This window comes from Cygnus olor, chromosome 20 (assembly GCF_009769625.2).
Source record: "Cygnus olor isolate bCygOlo1 chromosome 20, bCygOlo1.pri.v2, whole genome shotgun sequence".
In the NCBI taxonomy this organism is placed as follows: domain Eukaryota; kingdom Metazoa; phylum Chordata; class Aves; order Anseriformes; family Anatidae; genus Cygnus; species Cygnus olor.
The window spans coordinates 11,844,101-11,865,194 of NC_049188.1; the positions used below are offsets into that span (position 1 = coordinate 11,844,101).

The following is a 21,094-nucleotide window of genomic DNA, read 5'->3' on the forward strand; positions in this document are numbered from 1 at the left end:
CATTACAATCAATGGTACTGATTGTCTCTGGGATAGGAAATTGCAAAAGGACAATTAGAATTACTTCTGCAAACAAAGCCCTTTGTTATTAATTAAGGTAAAGATTAACTGTCAGTCATGTTTACTAGAAGCAAGTTCAAGATTTACCTGATAATAGTCCAATATACATTATCTCAATGCTGTGACATGATATCAAGCAGACTACTTTGGGTTGACGTTGTCTAAGTATACCTGCCGCTTTTAAGGCAACGTGCAAAAAAACCCTAATCTTTAGCTAGCATTGAGAAAACAAGACAGCCCAATTTTGATTGCTCAGCCAATACAAGATGTATAAGGTACTTATAAAATCTCTCCCCTAACCTTATACCTTGGAAAAAGTGCCAATTTGCTGGAAACAGACTACCTAATATCAATGTCTATCTTTGCTGGCTGAAGTCACAATATTGTTAGAGCTGATGCTACTTAAAAGAAAAAAAGATCTGCAGGTGAAAGAGTAGGAGAAACTGAAGACAAAAAAATGTTTTTCATCTGGTTAATATATATTTCCCTACCTGTCATGAGCTGCCTCATGGCCACTGAGTATGCTTCCAGGAAATAAGCCATGTGAAGCAGCAAGGGGTTCATTTGGAAAGCATAGTCTGTTACTCACAAAAAGCACTGTTACATTGGAAACCCTTTTGGTAAAGAACCTTTCTGGGTCAGATCTTAGCACTACACTCTGGTTAATTATATCAGTGGAAGAATATTAATAGCAATTCTTACTTCATAACCATTCATTTCTTAACAAGAGCTTTCACTCCAGCAATTTATCCAGCTGTCAGCTTTGAACTTGCTATTTATCAGTCTGAGTGGGGTACAGATGTCTAACTTAAAGTCAAGATCAAAACCTTTCTATCTCTTTCATAGTAAAACACCTGTTGCTTAGTGCAAAGTCAATTAAATATATTACTGTCGATTACATAGCCTACAATTAGGTGCTTGGTTTGTAGGAAGTGTTGAATACAGTGATATGCTCTGGCTTAGATACCTAAGGAAGTTCAGAGTTTAGTTTGAAAACGCAACGTGCAAGGGAAAGAAATCATTCCTGATAGTCATCTCTTTTCCTCTGTTTTCCTAAAATGCAAACACCTGCATTAAATGGTTTTATACCCCTACATTGCTCAGAAGTCATAACTTGCAAGGTGTTTTTCCCCCCTCTCAGCAAGATCACCCTCTCAAGGTTGTTAGAAGTCAGTCAGAACATGGACACCTTAAATTAGGTGAGGTCACACTGTCCAAATTTTGCCATTAGTGCTAGTCCATGCCCTGGACAATGACAACACAGGTGAAGGAAGCCATCCTAACTCTTATCCTGTGTTCAGCATGCACAAGAATTGAACAAGGTCCTTACAGGACCAGACTGTCTTGCTCAAGGTCATGCACCGATCTGTAGTACAGCCTTTACAAGACTGTCCTCTGCCTGAACACCACAATAATCTGCCTCTTACACCAATCCAGTAAGCACAAGAACTGAACATGGCATCGAATTCTCTAATTTGCAGAAGAAAACTTACATCTTAGAGCTCAACTTGAAGTCCCAGGAATGTATGAATTATTACCCCACAGTGGCCATATAAATCTCATAATAGCACACAGTATGCATTATATAATGATAATACCTACATTGTAGAGCCTCCTTCCAATAATAAAAAGGACAATGTTCAAATTAGTAGGTATAAGCCTTATTTTCTCCTATAGTTAGGAATCTCAATTTATGAAGTAAAATGAGTATGGGTATACCCCCACTACTGGCTTCTCAGAGTGTAGGATTTATTGCTCTGCCTCGTGCTTCTAATTCATGGTATGGTTGGAGGAAGCGTTTTTTGCTTGGAATATGCACAAACATCTTCTGCCTTTGAATGATCTTTCAGGATAAGAAGATGGCATTGCAGAAACCAGTCCTTTCTCAGATTCATCTACTGATTTGCAGTGTTGTTTAGATTTAAATGCCAGAAAAAGAAAAAGGAATGTCTTAATGGATACAAGGACAAAAAACATAGATGGTTATCTATGGAAAGATATACTAATCCCCCTTGGGTATATTTCAATAGCAGTGCTGAACTGCCTCCATGACAAAAGCAATCTAACAAATTCTCCACAAAGCCAAGTAGTCTAAAAAGAAAAAAAAAATAAAAAGAAAAATTAGTTCATAGAAGTGAGGGTCAGGTCTAAGGATCAGCCAAGTAGCCAGCTGGGAGATAGCAGATAGAAGCAACTTTTAGTTCTTGAAATTTGAAGCCCAAATCAAAGACCAGCAAGATCAATGAAAGTCCTGGGACCTCACTGGGCTGAGCCGAGACATCTATTTCCATGCAATACTCTGAATTACTGGCCTCTGTATGCATGACTGTCCCACAGATTCCTCCCTGCCTGTCTTGGGCAAGAGTAGAAGGAGAAAACTGGAACCAAGGGAGAGAAGGCAAGGAAATGCAACCACAGATAGATTTATAAGTGTTTTGGTCTACTGCAAATATTAACAAGAAAATCATATGCTTCCTGCTTATGCTGACAGCAACCTCAAATCATTTGTTAATGGTTGAAAAAGAAAGCCACTGGAAGGCTGGAGCCATCTTAGTATCCACTCCCTGCCTCCTCCCACCACAGAGTATTCATCTCATTAAACACCCTGCAAGGCATTGATGCAGTATGGTCTAAATAAGAATGTAAATACCAGTTTCTCCAGCTTACACAGACATGCAAGTTGAAAATGATTACCTTTTCTCTTTCTTGACAAGATGTCTGCCAGAGTCAGATGCTGTGTCATTTACTGAGCCTGTGACAGTGTCAGAACTGATGGTAGCTGCCTTTGCTACAGATGCATACAATGGTTCAAGATCTGTTAAACCATGGAGGAAGCTATTGATCTTCTTAGGGCTTTTTGTGATTTTGTTCCTCAGGGATTCAAAGAATAAAAGGAAATCTGGGATTTCAGAACCACTCAATGCCCAGCTGAGCACAAAGTCAAGCCATCAAATTCTCAAGTCAATTAACACAGTAGGAAGGTACTGAGGACTTCTGAAAAAAAAAGTGTTCCTTGCTTAAATACCCCAGTGAAAACTGGGCTCTCTGAAACTGAGTCTGAACTTCAGATGTACTCCCATTTACTATAGCCTTGTTATGAGTTATACTTCATACTTAGAAAAATGTGGGGTTTTTTGGTCATTAGGGAAATGACCTAAAGATTGAATGCCATGTAGAAGTAATATCTACTTAAAGCAACTGGTTGACCCAAATAATTTTCCAACTTCCCATTATCCAAAAGACTGTTCAGGAAGTAACTCCAAATATGTTCATGACAGTTACGTTCCAGCAATACATCAGGAAGGAACAGGTAAAAAGAAAAGTCTGCATGAGCTCATTCACCGCTCAACCTATGTTGTTCCTTCACACTGTTTACCTGACATACACATTTTGTTTCATTTCTTTTCCTAAAGACAAAACATTAACCATTCATGAAAATTAAAGACAGCAATACTGGCAAAAATATGTCAGCTCAGGAAATCTTGTTTCAGTAAAACTGTGTTGGTTCTTCAGCTAATGTAAATTGCATCACAGAAATGAAGCACTGAGAATTTCAGCAGCTTTCTAGCATTTTCAATATCATGAAACAAATATGAAAAATCACACTGACTGCAAGAATGTTTATTTATTAAATTATCACTGCATTATCTCTATCCTCATTCTTCATGCATTAGCAACATTTGTCATTACTAAGGAAAGTTAGGTTGAAAAAGTCCTTTTTATCCCAAAAGCTTTATGAACATTGCAAACCATTTCAGAATACTTGCCTACATGAGAGGAGAAGAGTTCCTGCTAGCTACTAGTTTTAATCCAAATGAAAACAATTGTTACTGAAATTTCTGGATTTAGGACTCAATGGTGACTACTGAAAGAGAAGACAGATCTACCTATATACACAGCTAGAGGCCACTTCTCCCTGCCTTCTCGAAAATCCTTGATCATCACTAGAGAGCTGGAAATCATCTTCCCACTCATGAGTTTTACCAAGTCATAACAGCAAGGCAGAGAATAGTTTAGGGACAGAGCATAGGAGTCTTGACACTGTTGCTTGTCAAGAGCCACACTGGCAACAAACAGCTTCTGCATCCCATGCTCACCACAGACATTGCTAGTGCCTCCAAAGAGACTGTTTTCAGAAGAATTGCAAAGAATCACCAAGCCCACTTCTGTGCTTGTCACCAGCATATCCCATGCTATCTTTACCAGGTCCTGTGCAGGCATCTAGATTCAGCAACAGCTTCAGCTGAGAACTGAAACTGAACAAAGGTTTTAGGGCACATTCCAGAATTAAAAAGTAGATCATTTAGAGCTACAGCATGTTTTCATTGTAGGATCATTGCATGACCACCTGCCTTCAAATTTAAAGAACAATTATTTAACCAGCTAAACCAGGAGCATGTGATTGATATATTTATTGACCTACTTACAGGTAAAAAAATTAGATGCTTAAAATAAGGTTTTTGAAAGAAGTCTTGGATTCAAAGTGTAATTACTGTTACTTCTGCTTAGCTTCTACATGAGGGAAATGAATTTGTTTATGAAATTACACACCCTAGTGTTCAATTATCCTCAATTTATAGAATTTTAAGGAAATGTACATGCAAGCATTTTCCAGAGTATTCAACCCACATCCTCTTGGTCTTAAATTGTCCTAAAAATGTAACAGAAAAAAGATGCAAGCTGTACAGGAACCTTCATGTGTGATATTTCATTAAGTGCTGCGAATTGACAGAAAGGGGACACATCTCCAGAGCAGATGTAATTTTGGGCACTGGATTCTTGTTTCTGTTACTGAGAGTTACATGCCTAAGAATCCATGAGCAGGACTGATTTCTCAACTTATATTATTCCTGCCAGGGAATTGTTTGAAGTTACAGATTATAGTCTGAAATCCAAATGCCTCCAGCAGAAAAAGCAAGCATGTATGCTCACGTACACACACAGACTCTTGTCCTCCAGTGTTCTTTCCTTCCATGAAAAGGGAACTTCAGCTTTCAGAAGCAGAAGCCACAATCAAATCAGGCATTCCATCCTCCCCCATTTCCACCTTTTCAGGCAGCATTGCTGACCAAGATTAATGACTCACTATATACTTAATGGCTGTCTATTCCACAACTGACATATCCTCAGGGACATTTTAATGATCAATTAAATTTGTAAGCTGTGGCTGCTGAATCTCATTGTAGGAAGACTTGCAGAGGAAGAGCATCAAGAAAACAAGGAAAGCAAACAAGTAAAAAAAAATCTCATTTTATCCTGAGGAAAAGAGCACTCTGGAAGTGCACACAGTCTCTAAACCATGCAGGACTAACATTTAAAATCAACAGCTGGATTATCTCTAGTTAACTTCTCCAGTTCATGAAGCCAGCTTTTTTGTTGTTGTTGCATCTATAACTATGCTCTAAAAGACCAACAATGTCTGGGTCTCAAAACAGAAGTTCGCTTTTGTTTTTAAAATAAGTCTTGAAACCATCAGAAGACAATGTGAGATATTACCTACACTGAAATAACGTTGGCACAGGAGACTACTGAATAGCAGAACTGTGGCCAGACAGTGAGGAAATCGATATATTTAAGACCATGCTTTGTCCCACTGTGCCAACCAAGCAGTACATAACTGAACCAAGTTGAAAGTACTTAGTTTGAACACAGTTTTTGGAGTAGGTGACCTTAAAGGCAAAATTCCGTTTCTTGTAATGACACCTGACCAGAATTCAGGACCCACCCATAACAGCCCATTATTTACCCTCAGTTCTCAATTTATAGAATTAGACAGAACTGGTACCATTAAAGATATAAAGATATTGAAACATAAGATCAGCTGTTTAATTTACAACAGTCACTGTCATCTGGTTCAACTGCTGCTAGTGAGATTCCCAGAGACTGCATTTCTTTCAGGTATGTACCTTTTACATAAATCCATTTGAGCACCATAATGGGTATTTTAAAACATCACTTGGACCAGCTTTTCAAGCCATGGGTTAAGTGTTTTTTTGCACAGCTCTCTAAGACTGATTTCCTGCAATCTCTCTCAGAAAAAAATGAAAATCCTTAACATGAAATAGCTTCTCCTGGGAGAAAAATTATTTCTCCATTGACACTAGTGCACCAGTAATATTGCTAATGAATGGTCAAGCCTATGCCCAGCCTCCTTACAGCTCTCTGATGACATGCTTACTTCTTGGGTGGTGTGAGGTTTACAGTCCAGCACATAAAAAAGTGACAGCAACCAAGACCAGAAAGCTTTGTTCACTCAAGATCTGGATGTTTCCAAGTGTTGGCACACCTATTTCTTCACTTCTCAGTTGCAGAAGTGCTTCTGTGAGGTATTCACTGGACCAGCACAGACTGGAGCCTGCTATTAGCAGTCCTGCTGTGCCTGTTTTTCTGCACCAGTATAACCCTGCTGTGAAAACAGCTCTTCTTGCTTGCACACAATCTTCCAGAGCAATCATGATATTACTGCATATGCATCATGCAAGCCACACAAGGTCTCAAATCCCAGATCTAACAATACCACAGATGTACCACCTGAAGCCACCCTGTTTAATTTCTCTTTTTTTTAAAACCAGATTATGTTACGTATATTACCAGATACAGGATAAACTTGAATTTGACAAAAAGACTTTGTGTTGTCACTGTAAAGCGACTGATCTCAGTATAGATAAGACAAACACAGCTTCCTTGGATGCCACACATGTTTTTCTGACCCTCCAGCATGAGGAGATAATTGAGCAAATTAGCAAGCATTCATAGAATAGCCGAGTGTCCACCTCTCTGCTCCCCGTCATGAGGAAGCTGTAGACCGTGGTGAGGTCTCCCCTCAGTCTCCTCTTCTGCAAGCTAACCAATCCAAGTGACTTCAGTCGCACCTCATGTGTCTTCCCCTCTAGACCCTTTAACATATTTGTTGCCCTCCTTTGGACGCTCCCTAACTCCTTTATGTCTTTCTTATACCGTGGCGCCCAAAGCTGTACACAGTACTCAAGGTAAGGCCACACCACTGCAGAGTAGAGTGAGACAATCACTTCCCTCGAACGACTAGCAATGCTGTTCTTGATGTACCCCAGGATACAGCTGGCCCTCCTGGCTGCCAGGGCACACTGCTGGCTCATGTTCAGCTTGCTGTTTATCAAAACCTCCAGATCCCTTTCTGCAGGGCTGCCCTCCAGCATCTTGTCACCCCAGTCTGTACATATAACCAGAGTTGTCCCTTCCCAGGTGCAGAATCCATCAGTTGCTCTTGTTAAACTTCATATTGTTGGTGATTGCCCAGCTCTCTAATTTGTCCAGATCTCTCCGCAAGACCTCACCACCCTCAACAGACTCAACAGCTCCAATCAATTTGGTATCATCTGTGAACTTGCTCAAAAAAACTTCAAGTCCTTAATCCAAATCAGTTATGAAATCACTGAAGAGGACTGGTCCTAAAATGGAGCCCTGGGGAACCTCAGTAGTGACAGGTCGCCAGCTTGACGTAACCTCATTTACAAGAACCCTCCGGGCCCAACCTATCAGCTAATTGTTCACTCATCTTATTATGCTTTTATCTAACTGTATTCTGGTCATTTTGTCCAGAGGGATATTGTGAGAGACAGTATCAAAAGCTTTAATGAAATCCAGAAATATTACATCAATTGGCTTCCTTTGGTCAGCCTTCTCCTAGACTACCAAGCCTTTCTGGGGTAGAGCCAAGAAAACAAGGTGTTATACTATAACTGGCACATTACCACTGTCCTCCACCAGGTGGTCATTGACTCTTCACAGTTGACATTCTGAAGAACACTGGCTAAATTACTGCTTCAGATATTCACATATAACATTCGCATATCCTTTCTGCTGTTTAAAGTTCAGTGGCCCATATCTAGAACATTACTTTCATGGCAGAACAAAGTCAGCGGGGGGAGTGGGGGAGTGGAGAGTGCAGCAGCAATATACCTAGATGACATCACCACATGGAAAAAGAAAACACTATAATGGTGATATTGGAGCCAAACACATCAGCAAAGAAGCCTCTTATTAGAGCACAATTCAACAGTTTTTAGAAACCTCCTCTTTCGACACACTTCAGTTCATATCCTAAGGGCCATGAAGGCACTAAGTAACTGCAGCTTCATGGTGCTTATTCAGCATTTTTAAACTTGCTAATCCCATGTAGGCTGTTCCCAAAAACACTGGAAAAAAGTCAAGCTGGGATAGCTCCAAGAGTATCATCACCTAACCACCAGTGACATTATAAAATAGTGGTGCCATTTGGTTACAAGGTTTAGTTTTGTAAAGCTTCTTGCCATATTGGGAAAAGAACAAAGCACCTCTCACACTACACTATTAAAAGTGAAGAAGCTGCCATATTACATTTCCTTGATCTATGAGTAGCATTTTTGTTAGCAACAGGCAATATTTCTGCATAGCCTTTTCTGTGCACTACAACATAGCTGGAACAGCACCATAAAGTAGTAGCTTGGATGAGTTTCATTTTGGCAGCTTCAACCACACTAGAGGTGTACTGAAATACATTCTGATTAAGCACTGAAAAGAGGAAAACTTCAATAATTATCAACAGTGGAAGACATGACAGACCCTTATTTCTCACTGCTGAAACCTGCTTGCAGTCTTCTTGCATACCTACAGCTACTTAGGAAGTTCTTCCAGCTTCCCAGTACAGTACAGAGAGCAAGATGTTAGACTTGTTACTCCCTCTCCACATAGTGTTAATTATGAACACTAATAGGAATAATACTAATAGGAAGAGCTATTTCAAGACAGAACATTCCATTTATAGCAAAAGACAGCATATCTTTGCCCCAGGTTCACTTCTATGCTCCCCTCAATCTTCTCTCACCTACACCAACCTTTCTTCAAGCCTGCATACTGGAAGCTCGAGAAAGTCTGCAGTTGGTGCCAACTGTTTGCAAATACAGATCACATAGCTAAATCTGCCTATACATACCTCATACTCTTGTACATAAAATCAAGGCTCATCTAGGAATTGTCTTCTGGTCAGTAGCACCAATGACTATGAGCTGAACAAGACTAATAAGATAAAGGCAGAGTGTGTACATAAAAAAGACCAACATTTAAGCATAGCTCAGACCCAAGCTTTTCCCTTTCCCCACCTCCTTCTTGGAGTACCACTGACCTTACCTGAGGGCATGCCACCAGATGTAGAAGATTATCTTGTACAGTCTTACCTTGCTCTCCGATGCCCTGTGCCTCTGTAGCCCTCAACAGAATTGGAAACATGCGTTCTTCTCATCTCATGAGTGCAAAATGAGTACATTAACAGTTTCAAGTACTGAATTTGATGCTAACAATACAAATGTTGGAGAGGGGCTTACTCTTGTAACAGGTGGTTAAGATCAAACTTCCTTTGATTAAGGAACAGGTAACAGCTGCTGTCTCAGACACTTTTAGTTGGTAGCATCACACCTCCTTTGTTCATAGTAGCACAGATACGGAACACAGCTGTAAGCAACAAAACAGAAGGGCATAGTATGCAGTTTCATCTACCAGGGCAGCATCAATAACACCATAGGTAATGGCTATGAAGAAAACAAACCTCACTTGTGCTTTGTTCAATACCTTTTCTGCTAACAAAATTACCAAAACTATATTTTTTTTCCTAGAGAAAGGTTTCTTGCTACCATCAGAAAAGTGTCTAGGAATAAGGAAGAGTCACGTAGGAAAGCCAAGTGTCTAACAAGCCATACCAATCCTTCTTGACTAGAAAGCTAAACATGAAATCAATTCTAAATAAATTCAGTGCTCAGAAGTGCTATTCAGAGAATCCCAAAATGTGCACTGGTCATAATAAAAATGATTCAATTATCTGTGTGCTTCTTGATTTGTTCGGATCTCATCAGTTGATGTATGGTCTTGTTCAATTCTTTGAGGTGTATTTAAGGGAAATACTGCTAAACCTCTCGCACTTAGGCAAATAAACCATAATGTAGAATGGTAAACATTTTAATGAGCTTTTGCATACTTCCTTGCATCTTTTCCCTAACAGTTAGCATCTGAGCAATATTTGTGCATAAATTCAAAGAGCTATTGAATTATACTCCAGAGATAAATCTGGCTTAAGTGCTTATAACTATGTAGATATGCATGGAAGTATATCTTAGGTGTGAGGTCCAGTAAAGAAATCAGACTACATACTCTAATACATCAGTAAAAAAATACTAGAAAGGTGTGTACTGTATAGCATGGCAGTCCATTAGATATAATTGTTGCTAAAACCTTCATAGCAGCAGTGAAGCTAACACAGGTTACAGAAGCAGGCCTCTGTCATGTGAAGTAACAGCAAAATCTCTCTTAGTATGCACAGTTCAGACCCCATCCAGAGAAAGCAATCCACCCCCTAAGTGATCTGGAGGAAACCTGGATTGCTTTAACACTGGTGCTAACACTCAGACTTCCAGTGAGTTCTCACCTCTCTCCTCATATCACTTCTCCACAGAAGTGAAGACAATAATTGGTTGTCCTTCCATTGCCAAGCATCTCTATTTACAGAAGTGAACAAATGGCTAAGTGTTAACTCTTCCTTCCTTCTGTGGAAGCAACTGGCACAGCCAACCCCCATCAGCAAGGATCTGTGCTCTACCAGCCTCTCCTCTCTCAGACTTTCAGAATTGCTGGTGCCACTGCTGTACACAGCAGCACACATTGCAAATGCTCATGTAAGCTATGGTTAGATAATCATTCAGCCAAAAAAAACCACACCAACAGCAATTAGAAAATCTACATGATATTGGAAAATCTACATTATATGAAACACTTTAACCTGCTGATTTGTGGACTGGCCAACACTGCAAGATGTTGGGGCAAGCATTTTGTGCTATCACCTGGCCACTCTAATTTAGAAAAATGAAGGTATCATTTTGATGTCCATCACATAGGCCCCCATGCTATAGGCTTCATTGCCTAGATATTAGAAAACTTAAGTCTTTACTGCTTCTGTGATCCCATGCAGTTTTCCACATTGAAGGAATCCAAGATAGACCAACAGTATGTCAGACAAAGCTATAAATAAATGAAAAATATCATCTAAGGATTGTATCTAAACTAATGCCATCCATATACCAGGCTAATTTTGCTCCCAAATCCTAGACATCCCACCTCTGGACTACCTGCCCTCCAAATGCCAGTTACCCCTAACCATCTGTATGCAAACATAGGTACTGGTGCCTGCCTTATCCTATTTGAACATGAAGCTTCCATTTCCTCTTGCCACAGGGCATCAAGTCCCAGCCAGCTGCTGCCTTTCTACATCCCTGCCATAGCAGATTTTCAGTGCCCTGCAGTAGCACAGGTGCAAGCAGCTCCCTAAACAGACAAACTGTTAAATGTAGGCCACCTTCCAGGTGGAAGATCTGCATCCAAGGCATCTGCTCTCATAATATCCTCTTAGCCTTTCACATGACTGGACCAGTTTATTTTCCAGGTGCAGTTGTGCTATCATTTCTAGCTCTTTTTCCATGCAAATCCTTGTAAAGCCTCCTACAGGAGTTTAATTGCACACTATCATTCTACCCCTTAGAAGTAGTGACAGCATCTCCCTGAGCTCAGCTGACTTCCCCCACTGAACAGCAAGGGCAACGTGAAATTTCAGGACATAGGAAAAAGCCCACAAAAGGCTTAGTTCCAAGCAGCTTTAGAAGACCAAGTGCCAGAAAACTTGTTTTTCATTATTTAACTTTTCAGTTGCTGTTTTCTCATGCTTGTTTGGAAGTCTGAACTCCTCTTACACTCAGCTGCACAAGTGCTTTGGTTTTGAGAGGAAGGAAATTGCCAATTCAACTGAAGACATTTCTCACCATACTCACAGAGCAACATCAGCAAAGCATGATTCACATCTGGATGATGGCTAAGTCATACTGTGACCACTAATTGTGAGGAATACATGGCATTCCTAATTGCAAAGGAATGCCATTGTACCACTCAGAGGAAGAAGCACAGGATGCACCGAGCTGCCCTGAACCACAAAACACAGCTTGTACAGGTGCTATCCTGCCACAAGAGCTAAGATACTGAACAGGGAGAGGAATTTGTTTTATTGGAAGGTTCAGAGGCTGAAGTAACCACATAAAGCTCAGGTAGCTATTCAGGAAAAGGAAATTTTGCCATTGTGTTGAGAGCCAAGATTTCTTCACTGAATGCATGTATCTGAACAGAAATCTCTGGGCTATCTCTCAGTCTTTTGACTTCATTTCCTGAACAGCTGAATATGCTTAAAGTTCTTAGTTCAATGTATTTTAATCGCTGTATCTTGCACTAAAAATAATACCAGCTGAAGGAGTCATGGCATACTTATATACTCCCTCCTTCAGTTTGTGCTTACTACCTAAATGCCTGAGTGTTATGGAATATCCACTTTAAAACTTGTCTGAAGAATAAAGAAACAATTTTAGTGGAAGTAGCAGCAGCTTTTAGCATGATGCAGCTATACAATTTTCATTTAATTGATTGTAAGCATTTAATTACTTTGGGATAGCCACAACTCCTTAGGCCTATGAAGGCAGCCAAAGGCTATTTAGCACCTGGCTCATAATAGGGCATGAAATGGAATCAGACATCTGTGCATAATAAAATAGGCAAAACTAGCTATGTTCAATGTCCAATTCACTTTGTTGATTATTGACTGAGGCTTAAACCAAAGATTAAAATGAAGTATCTTCCTTCTGATGAGAAACTTGAGATCTATACATCTTAGGACTTCCAAATTCAATTACTTTATTTCCATTCAGACATTCAAAGATTCATGCAGTCAATAATATTAATGTATTGCCAGAGGTCTTAATTTATCTAAAGAAAAATTTGACTACTGTAGAGAAAATACTGGCTGCAGCTGAATTTATTGGCTAAGACAGCCCATGATCAGTGGCTGTTAATGGTTAATGCCCTTATAGTGCCATAAAGGAAAGAGAAAGATTGCCAGCACTAAGCAGAGAGGTGATGGGAGTAAAATATGAATTTTTCTGATATGATTTACATCCAGTGGAAAGCCCAAATTCTGACTTTACCTGCATTTTGCTCCTAGCACATAGCTTGGAGTGTTTTGCCATCTTATCTTTGCACTTCTGGCAGAGCCTGGGTCACCTACAATGCAGGGACATGTCTCCAAATCAGGGTTGATGTGCTTTGAAGGCTGGTGTGTTCCTTCTTTGCTGGGAGGAACACAATGGAAGGAAAGGCCCAAGGAGGAGCCAGAGGTACTGATTTTGTTGACTGGCTCTATGGGCTTAAGCAGCACAACTGATGTTTTTTCATTTTCCCAGACTTCCAACAGCCCTTTTTCCACTTTCAGAAATCCATACAAATCTATTCTTATGATAAAATTCAGTGCTTAGTCTCTATGGTTGCAGTTATGTTTCAAGTGTTTTGAATTCGTTTCCAAAGCCACAAAAGAAACTTTTACAAGCTTTATTCTGCAGTGCAGTCAGTGAGAACATGGGAAAGCAAGCCCAGGTGGTAGCAGTTGCCTTGAGATCAGGGAGCATCAGCACAGCCAACACTGTTGACAGCAGGTCAGCCTGCAAGTTAAACAATTTCATAGCAAGAAAAGGAAGAGGGGCATAGTCTCAACTTCTACCTAAATAAAAATCCAAGCTCTTTGGCCAGCAATGACAACTTCAAACACTAACTATTAAAACAAAAAGCCCGTGAAGAATATCAACATTTTAATGGCCATCTGCTTCAAGGATGTGACAAGCTGAACTCTCACAAGGAAGACTCTGGTCTGTGTCAGGAACCCAGCTGACTTACTCAGATTTCTCATCTACAGGGAAATAGGAACTCCACAGCAGACTAACTCTAAGTGACTGTGTATTCACCTTGGTTGAGGTAACCTCAGACATGATTACAGACTGGGTGAAGAACTCATAGAAAGCAGCCCTGCAGGGAAAGACTTGGGTGTTCTAGTGGACAAGTGCTTGACATGAACCAACAGTGCACTTGCATATTAGAAGGCCAACAGCACCCTGAGCTGCATCAACAGAGCAGTGGCCACCAGGTGGAGGGAGGTGACTGTGCCCCGCTGCTCTCCCCCTGTGAGGCCCTACTTGGAGTGCTGCATCCAGGTCTGGGGCCCCAGCACAAGGATATGGAGGACCACAAAGATGATCAGACAGATAGAGCACTTCTATGAAGAAAGACTGAGAGCAGCTGAGAGAGCTCAGCCTGAAGAGGAGGCTCCAGGGAGACCTCACTGCAGCTTTTCCATAAATACTTAAGGGGGCTTTTTAAAAAATTGGAGAGCAGCTTTTTGGTTTGGACAGATGATAGAACAAGGGGGAATGGTTTTAAGCTAAAAGAGGCAAGATTTAAATTAGATGTTAGGAAGAATATCTTCAGTCAGAAAGTGGTGAGGCACTGGAACCGGTTGCCCAGAGTAAAGCTGTGGATGTCCCATCCCTGGAGGCGTTGGAGGGCCAGGTTGGACAAGGCCCTGGCCAACCTGATCTAACGGGTGGCATCCCTGCCTATGTAAGGGGGTTGGAACTAGGTGATCTTAAGGTCCTTTCCAATACAAGCTGTTCTATGATTCCTCTGGCCTGGATGTAGAAATCTGTCTGTCCAGAACATAGCTCAGCTCCTCTTTGTTCATGTACCCAGCTGCTCACTGAACAGAGCAATCTAATGCTCAATACATTGCTGCAGTTCCAGGCCCACAAATCAAACACAGGAAAAAACTGCTGTTACACCTGTCCCCAGCCAGCATTCAGAGACCAAATAATGCAAATCCCTGATTAAACTCAAAGTACTAACCAGGCCTTGTATTCTTCAATATTATCTCTTCCATGCTGTATCATCTCTTCTCTACAGCTGGTGAGATAAAGATGTAATTCCCAATTCTGTCCATAGTCTAACTTATCCTTTTACAGGTCTTCAGTGCAAAAGGAGATGCCAGCCTCCCAGCTGGTAGTATTCCCACACATTATGCATATGGGAAAGTGCTGGATCAGAGAGAGGAACTCCATCTCCAGACCTTTTCTTCTGTCCTACTACTGCATGTTAATGTCACCAAAAACATTTCTTCACAGGTGTCAGTGACACTTCAGTAGTCCTTCTGTTTATCACATTTAGCTTACCAGGCAAAGAGCAATGCAATTGATTAGCTTAAAAAAAAGGTTTGCTTATCAGACTCAATTCCCTGCAAAAGCTCACATGCTGCTACAACCCTAATACACAGAGAAGTGCCTCATAGCATTTTACTAAGAGAAGCAGCTGCCAAGGCTGTTTTCACAGCAAGATTCTAAGCTAAAGGCTTAGCCAAAACCAACCCACTTCTCTGGAGCTGTAAAAGGAAAACTGCTTCCTAAAATGCAAGTCACAAACATCAGTTTCTGCCTTCATAGAGGCAAAAACTAAGGTTATCATAGGGATGCCATGAAACAAGAGAAGTGGTGTTTCACTGCCCCCTGACTTTGCAGAAGAAACATACATGCAGTACCTTACTCAGATTGCTTGTTCACAAATACAGAAAAGCAACAATAAGCCAGATGCTGGAAGTGAACATGATTTTTTTTAAAAATTGCTTCATTGACATGTATGATGCTATACGTGGGACATATACCCTGAGCCTACATTATTCTGCTATATCAGCTTGTGAAGATACATAATGAACTCTGCATCACAATGAGAGTTTTTACTACTTACTAGTAAATCAAAATTGAATATCCATTATCCTGGAGGAAGGAACAAACTGAAGAGATGCGTATGCTATTCACTCACACAGTGAAAACAGAGTCAAAATAGGAATAACCTAAGCTCTCAAAACATTGGTTGGGAAAGACAGGTGAAAAAACAGTTCAGTCTAAAGATAAGACTAAAGAGGACAAGCTAACATCCTACAAATTACATAGAAAATAAATTTGCAAGGGGGAATGAAACAGTCTTTTTACTGAGTCCATGCATAAATACGCATCCCCAGCTTAAAGCCAGGGCTTCAATTACACCAGAAATTCCGTACAGATATTGGTTAAAACTTAAAGTGTAAAAATATAAACAACTGTGGGGGAGTTTAGAAGTTTTTTTTAATAAGTGTCTAAGGTTAGACAACCATTGTCAAGAACAGTGCAGGTGTTCTCCATTAGAATAGAGAAGTGGATGAGATGGTCCCCTCTATCTTTTCCAGACCAATAACTCAGAGACCAAATATCTCCAAGGGTAGTCTTGATGAATCAAAACTATTCCTTTCATTCTAAATGTAAGCTAACTGGTAAAATGTAAAACATTTTGCCAATAATTTCCATGGGAACAGTACCATGAAAAACAGCTTTACTCCTACCTTGGCTTTCTCAGACAGTTCTTATCTTACACTGTTCCTCAAGTGTACAAATATTTAGGGAAAAACAGCTAACATTTAATATTACAGAGCTCTTTTTAAAGCATTCATGCTTGCTAAATATCAAACTGTCAAGAGAATGCTCTGAGAAAATCTAGTACGGAAGAAAAATGTATGTCTTAAATTGTCCAAATGCCCATACAAGAAAGTGGCTTTTCCCAGAGGCTCTAAAGCATCATCTCAATAGAAGGAGCAAGCTTCTGTTCATAGGAACAGTGAAAGAACAAATTCTGCCATATATTTCCCTAGGAAAAAATTCTGCTTAACTAGAGAAGCACACAATTTACTGAAAGAGATATTTAATTACCTTCCTCTCAAATTCTCCAGTAGACCATCCAATTCATTCAAAAAATATTAACTTTCAAGGGTCAAGCTTCTTGTATCTCATCTCAACACACCATTATTTTTCTGATTGATAAGAAAGTATTCAGAAATACATGGGCATGTCTACATAGCACATCTATTACTAAAGTGTATAAATATTACATTTGGTAATTAGGATGATTACAGGAAGACAGGTTTATATTTCAGTATTATTTTAGTATCTGCAATTTTTTGATCAGTCCCACACTGCACCAACTGCCAGCCACTTCAACAGCATTCACCAATAACTTAGTGCATGTTAAAAAAGTTTGTGTTCACCAAACCATTAGAAGTGATTCACATCCTCAAACTCTCAAGTGAATGCTAGCAAAGGCACAAATAGTTTTCTTGGAGAAACTGCACCTTTAACTGTTGATGCACTTGCCACAAGTCTCTAAAAAGAGCCTGAGCAGGAACTAGAGCCATAGCAAACACCAAGACCCACCAGGGGAATCCCCCCTTTAACCAGTAAGTTTTGCACCAAGCTCCTCCTGGAGTGGAGGTGTTAAACTTGACTTCAGAGACCTGTGACAAACCTACATCCAAGCTGGTTAGCTCAACTTGATTTCTAACCAAGGGCATAATTAGAAACAGACACACAAGAGCACAAGTCACTTGACCAATGCAAAGGTATACATTAGGATGCAACAAATCCCAGTACAGACAGCTCAGTTATCAGTCCCATGTCTAGGTCCTGATGAAAGCATTGAAAGAAATAGTTACATGCACACAAAATCTGGGATTAGAAACACCTCCACAAGTGTTAGCTATAATTTATTCCCCCTTCTCAGCACTCACTCTTACAGATTAAATAGACTGTCTGAACAGTCCTATGTGCCTGGTTCACATTCAAGACCAGCAAGACTCACATCTCCCCTCATTTCCAGTAACTGTTCCAACCTCAGCCCTTGCTTTCAGTTGCATTGGAAGGCACCATTCAGGTCATCTGACCCATGCTGTGCTTCCAGTAACAGAGGAAGAGCAAATCCTGAAGGTGTGGAGCAGCATCAGCCCCATCTGTATGCCCTTGTCTACCACCATCAGCCCTAGAACAAGCATCCATCTGCACTGCCTAGGGGTCAAGGGCCAGTGGGAAACCAGGGCAGGTCTGTAGCAGAAGGTGTGCCATGAGGAGAAAGAAACACATTTTATTGACCAATTAATCTCCAGCCCTTTCCCAGGCTCAGATCCCAGGGCCTGACCCTAGCCTCATCCCAGCTCTGCAACAGAAGTCTTGTTTATCTCCAATTTACAGACTGCTCTTTACAGCCTCCAGTCTGTTACACACAGCAAAGAAAAGCAAGCTGCCTTGTCCTCCTAGAGTTACCAAAATAACTAAGTATATAAATCCAAGCAATTGAATTTTATCCAGATCTCTGATCTCAGAGACAGCAAGACAACCTTAAACAACTTCACTACACTCTTCATCCAGTAATATAGAGACACATTTCAAATATCATTATGAGCTGGAAGAGTTAATCAAGCACGCATTCAATTGGCAGACAGCATAAAGAAAGACCAGAGTACCATTGCAATGACACAGAGGATACAGACAAAGCAAGAGCTGCAGGGGAGAAGCTCACTGAGACATCTGAAGAAATGTTTGTATGGCCAAAAATCTTTTGTGGTGCAGGTACCTGGCAGCAAGTATAATCTCCTCCATGAACTCTCCTCATAAAAACAAAGATGGAACCTGAAACCTCACAGGAAAAGGAAAGCAGGGGAAAGAATCAATGAAGCTAAAATGAACACTGAAGATCTCTACATGGAAGCCCACCCCCTGTGACTGGTTACTCACATAGGGGCCATTACACCAACTTTCTAGACCATAGGCCTATTTAACCTCCAGTACAGGATTTAATAAGCTACTTTGAGATTTATCCTCCCAGTACCACTTTGACTAGAGGAAACATTAGCCAACACATGACAAATCAATAGTAGGAGACCCTAGTGACTCACCAGGCAATCATAGCAAACCTCTGGCTGAGCTAGCAGTGCAGCAATAGCTCCCACAGTAAGGCTGTAGCAGAACTAGGATTAACACTCCTGCGGTACAGACAAGGAAGGGAATGCAGCCCAGAGATGAGCTTAAATAATGCTCTGAGACCATGACAGAGCATGGGGGTCCAGGTGAGGCTGGTCATGGCCAGCTGGCTCATTAGCACCTCCAGGGCTAGGACACCTGAAGGGTCTTTCCACAGAGGGCTCCTAGCCAGCTCCTGGGCTACAAAGAGACAGGGAAGAGGTCCTGACTCCTCTAGGCCAACTGATGTGTTACTGAATAATGCCCCTGATTTATCTTTTTCTCGGTGTTAAATTTAGACCTGACCCCCAAACTAGTGGAATCAAGGGGAATCTTTCCACTGATTTCTCAGGACTTTGGACTACACTCTCACTGAGTTATTCATGTCATTTGGGTTTTATTCTGCATTACAGATTGAACCTATTATTAATCAAAGTGCTGGTGACACTATCAGAAAGACGATGTGACATTTCCATGCTGTTCTTCTACCAGTTTAAACAAGGTTTCCTGAAGAAGTTGATCTTTTCTCAGTCAAATTATAAACATCAAAACTGCAGAAATCCATCTTTCAATTACTGTCACCTTGAAAGTGAAAAATGCTGGAGGCTTTACACTTAAAACATTACCAAGCCCAGATATATTTCAAATGTAATCTCCCCTTTCAAGATGGATTCTTCATTTCTGAAATACGATAATTTTTATGCAACTTTTCCACACTGTGGTCATGATATTGAAGATTAAGCCTAGCTTTAAGGAGAGGAGGACTGTCAGCATGTTGGGGAGCAGCAGGAGCAGGGCTGGCTGGTGGGAGGACAAGCCAGGAGCCAAGGGTACCCACAACACTGGATAGGAAACGGCCACATCGACTGGACAGTCCCACGGCACTAAAGCAAGACAGGATAGTGACATTCGCAGGTCCCATTGACAATCCAGGCATCACCAGGCCATGAAAGGCAACAAACTGGAGCCCAGGTCAACCCCAGAAGTTGACTCAGCAAGGAAGAGCAGGGGACAGGGTTGGACACAGGTGCACCTGTGGCACAGCTTCAGCAACGACTGAGGACTGGCCTGACTGCATGTGAGATTTTTGGCCATGGGCACAGGTCCCAGGGCAGGCTGATAAGGGCAATTAATGCTTCTTGGTGCACACAGAGTCAGGCAGAGAGAGACCAGAGGGTTAATTGAGAACTTCAACTAAATTAACAGGATCTTCTTAGCCCAATAGACAAGAAAAAGTGCATGTTTTGGTCTACTCCTGCAGATAGCAAATCTAGTTCTGTTTTCTGTCTCTACATGGAAGCCATCTGAAATTTATTGATATCAAAATCCCCAAACTTGAGGTTCAGCCCCACGTCTTCTCACCAAAAGCCACACAAATTGTCATCCTCCACACCCTCAGTTACCAGCAAGTCAGAAGGGATAAAACACATCATTGATTTCTTTCCTTTTCTAAACACCCGCCTTCAGATTCTCTCTCATATTCATTGTCTCTTGAGCTGCACGCTCATTTCAGATGTATGAAGGGGGTAAAAGAGATTAACTCACCGTGATGAGATCTGAAATGCACTTCTCAAGAATATTCTGTACGTCAGGATTTTAATCAGAGAGAAAAATTAGTCTGAAACTTCATTGATCTGTTCTCTCTAATCAGATCACCCAACGGACACTTTCTTTTTTCTTTCCACATTGGAGCTGACAGTTTTAATCTGTCTTGTATTTTCCCCTGAACAAAGATATTTGTTTAATTCCATATGCAAAAGATGCTGCTTAGCTAACTGTTGCTCAGCTGGAAAGAAAACTTGCTCCAAATGAGTTCACCAGGAAGCAGAAAGTAAGGCCCAGAAGAACTTTAGAAGTTCAGCCTGAAGCATACACAGAAGAGTTCTGTTCAAGAAGAAATACCACAAGCAATAAATGATCCAGAGTTCCAACTGCTCTTTTAAGAAAAATTGCATTTTTCCTTTTGCTTTCTCTCTACTTTGAAAAAATCAGACGGAGAGTCCAGCTTGTCAAAAAAGTGGCAAATATTTCTGTTCAAAGTATCTATGCACACCAGGGTGGAGATTTCACATAGGCCTTACTTCTATTTCAGTTGCATTTTATATATCAAAATAGGTTCTTTCTCTGCAGAGGTGAATGTCAAGTGTTTAATTCATCTATCAGTGTCACTGTACACCTGTCCCACTATCTACATACCCATAAAGTTATAGGATGTTCATAATCATAATATCTGAGCATCTGCTCTTTGGGAAATGGATTGCAACCTTTAACACAGTGTTTTGACTCCTATATGTGTATATAAA

General features: G+C 40.7%; 1 long non-coding RNA gene across 1 annotated transcript; it reads right to left on the reverse strand.

The window, feature by feature from the left end:
* Positions 1-9,208: 9,208 nt before the first annotated feature.
* LOC121057987 lies at positions 9,209-18,817 on the reverse strand. Its single transcript, XR_005814049.1, has 3 exons — positions 18,728-18,817; positions 9,399-9,525; positions 9,209-9,316 (listed from the first exon to the last, which is right to left on the reverse strand). It is a non-coding gene; the product is annotated as an uncharacterized LOC121057987 (long non-coding RNA).
* Positions 18,818-21,094: the final 2,277 nt, after the last annotated feature.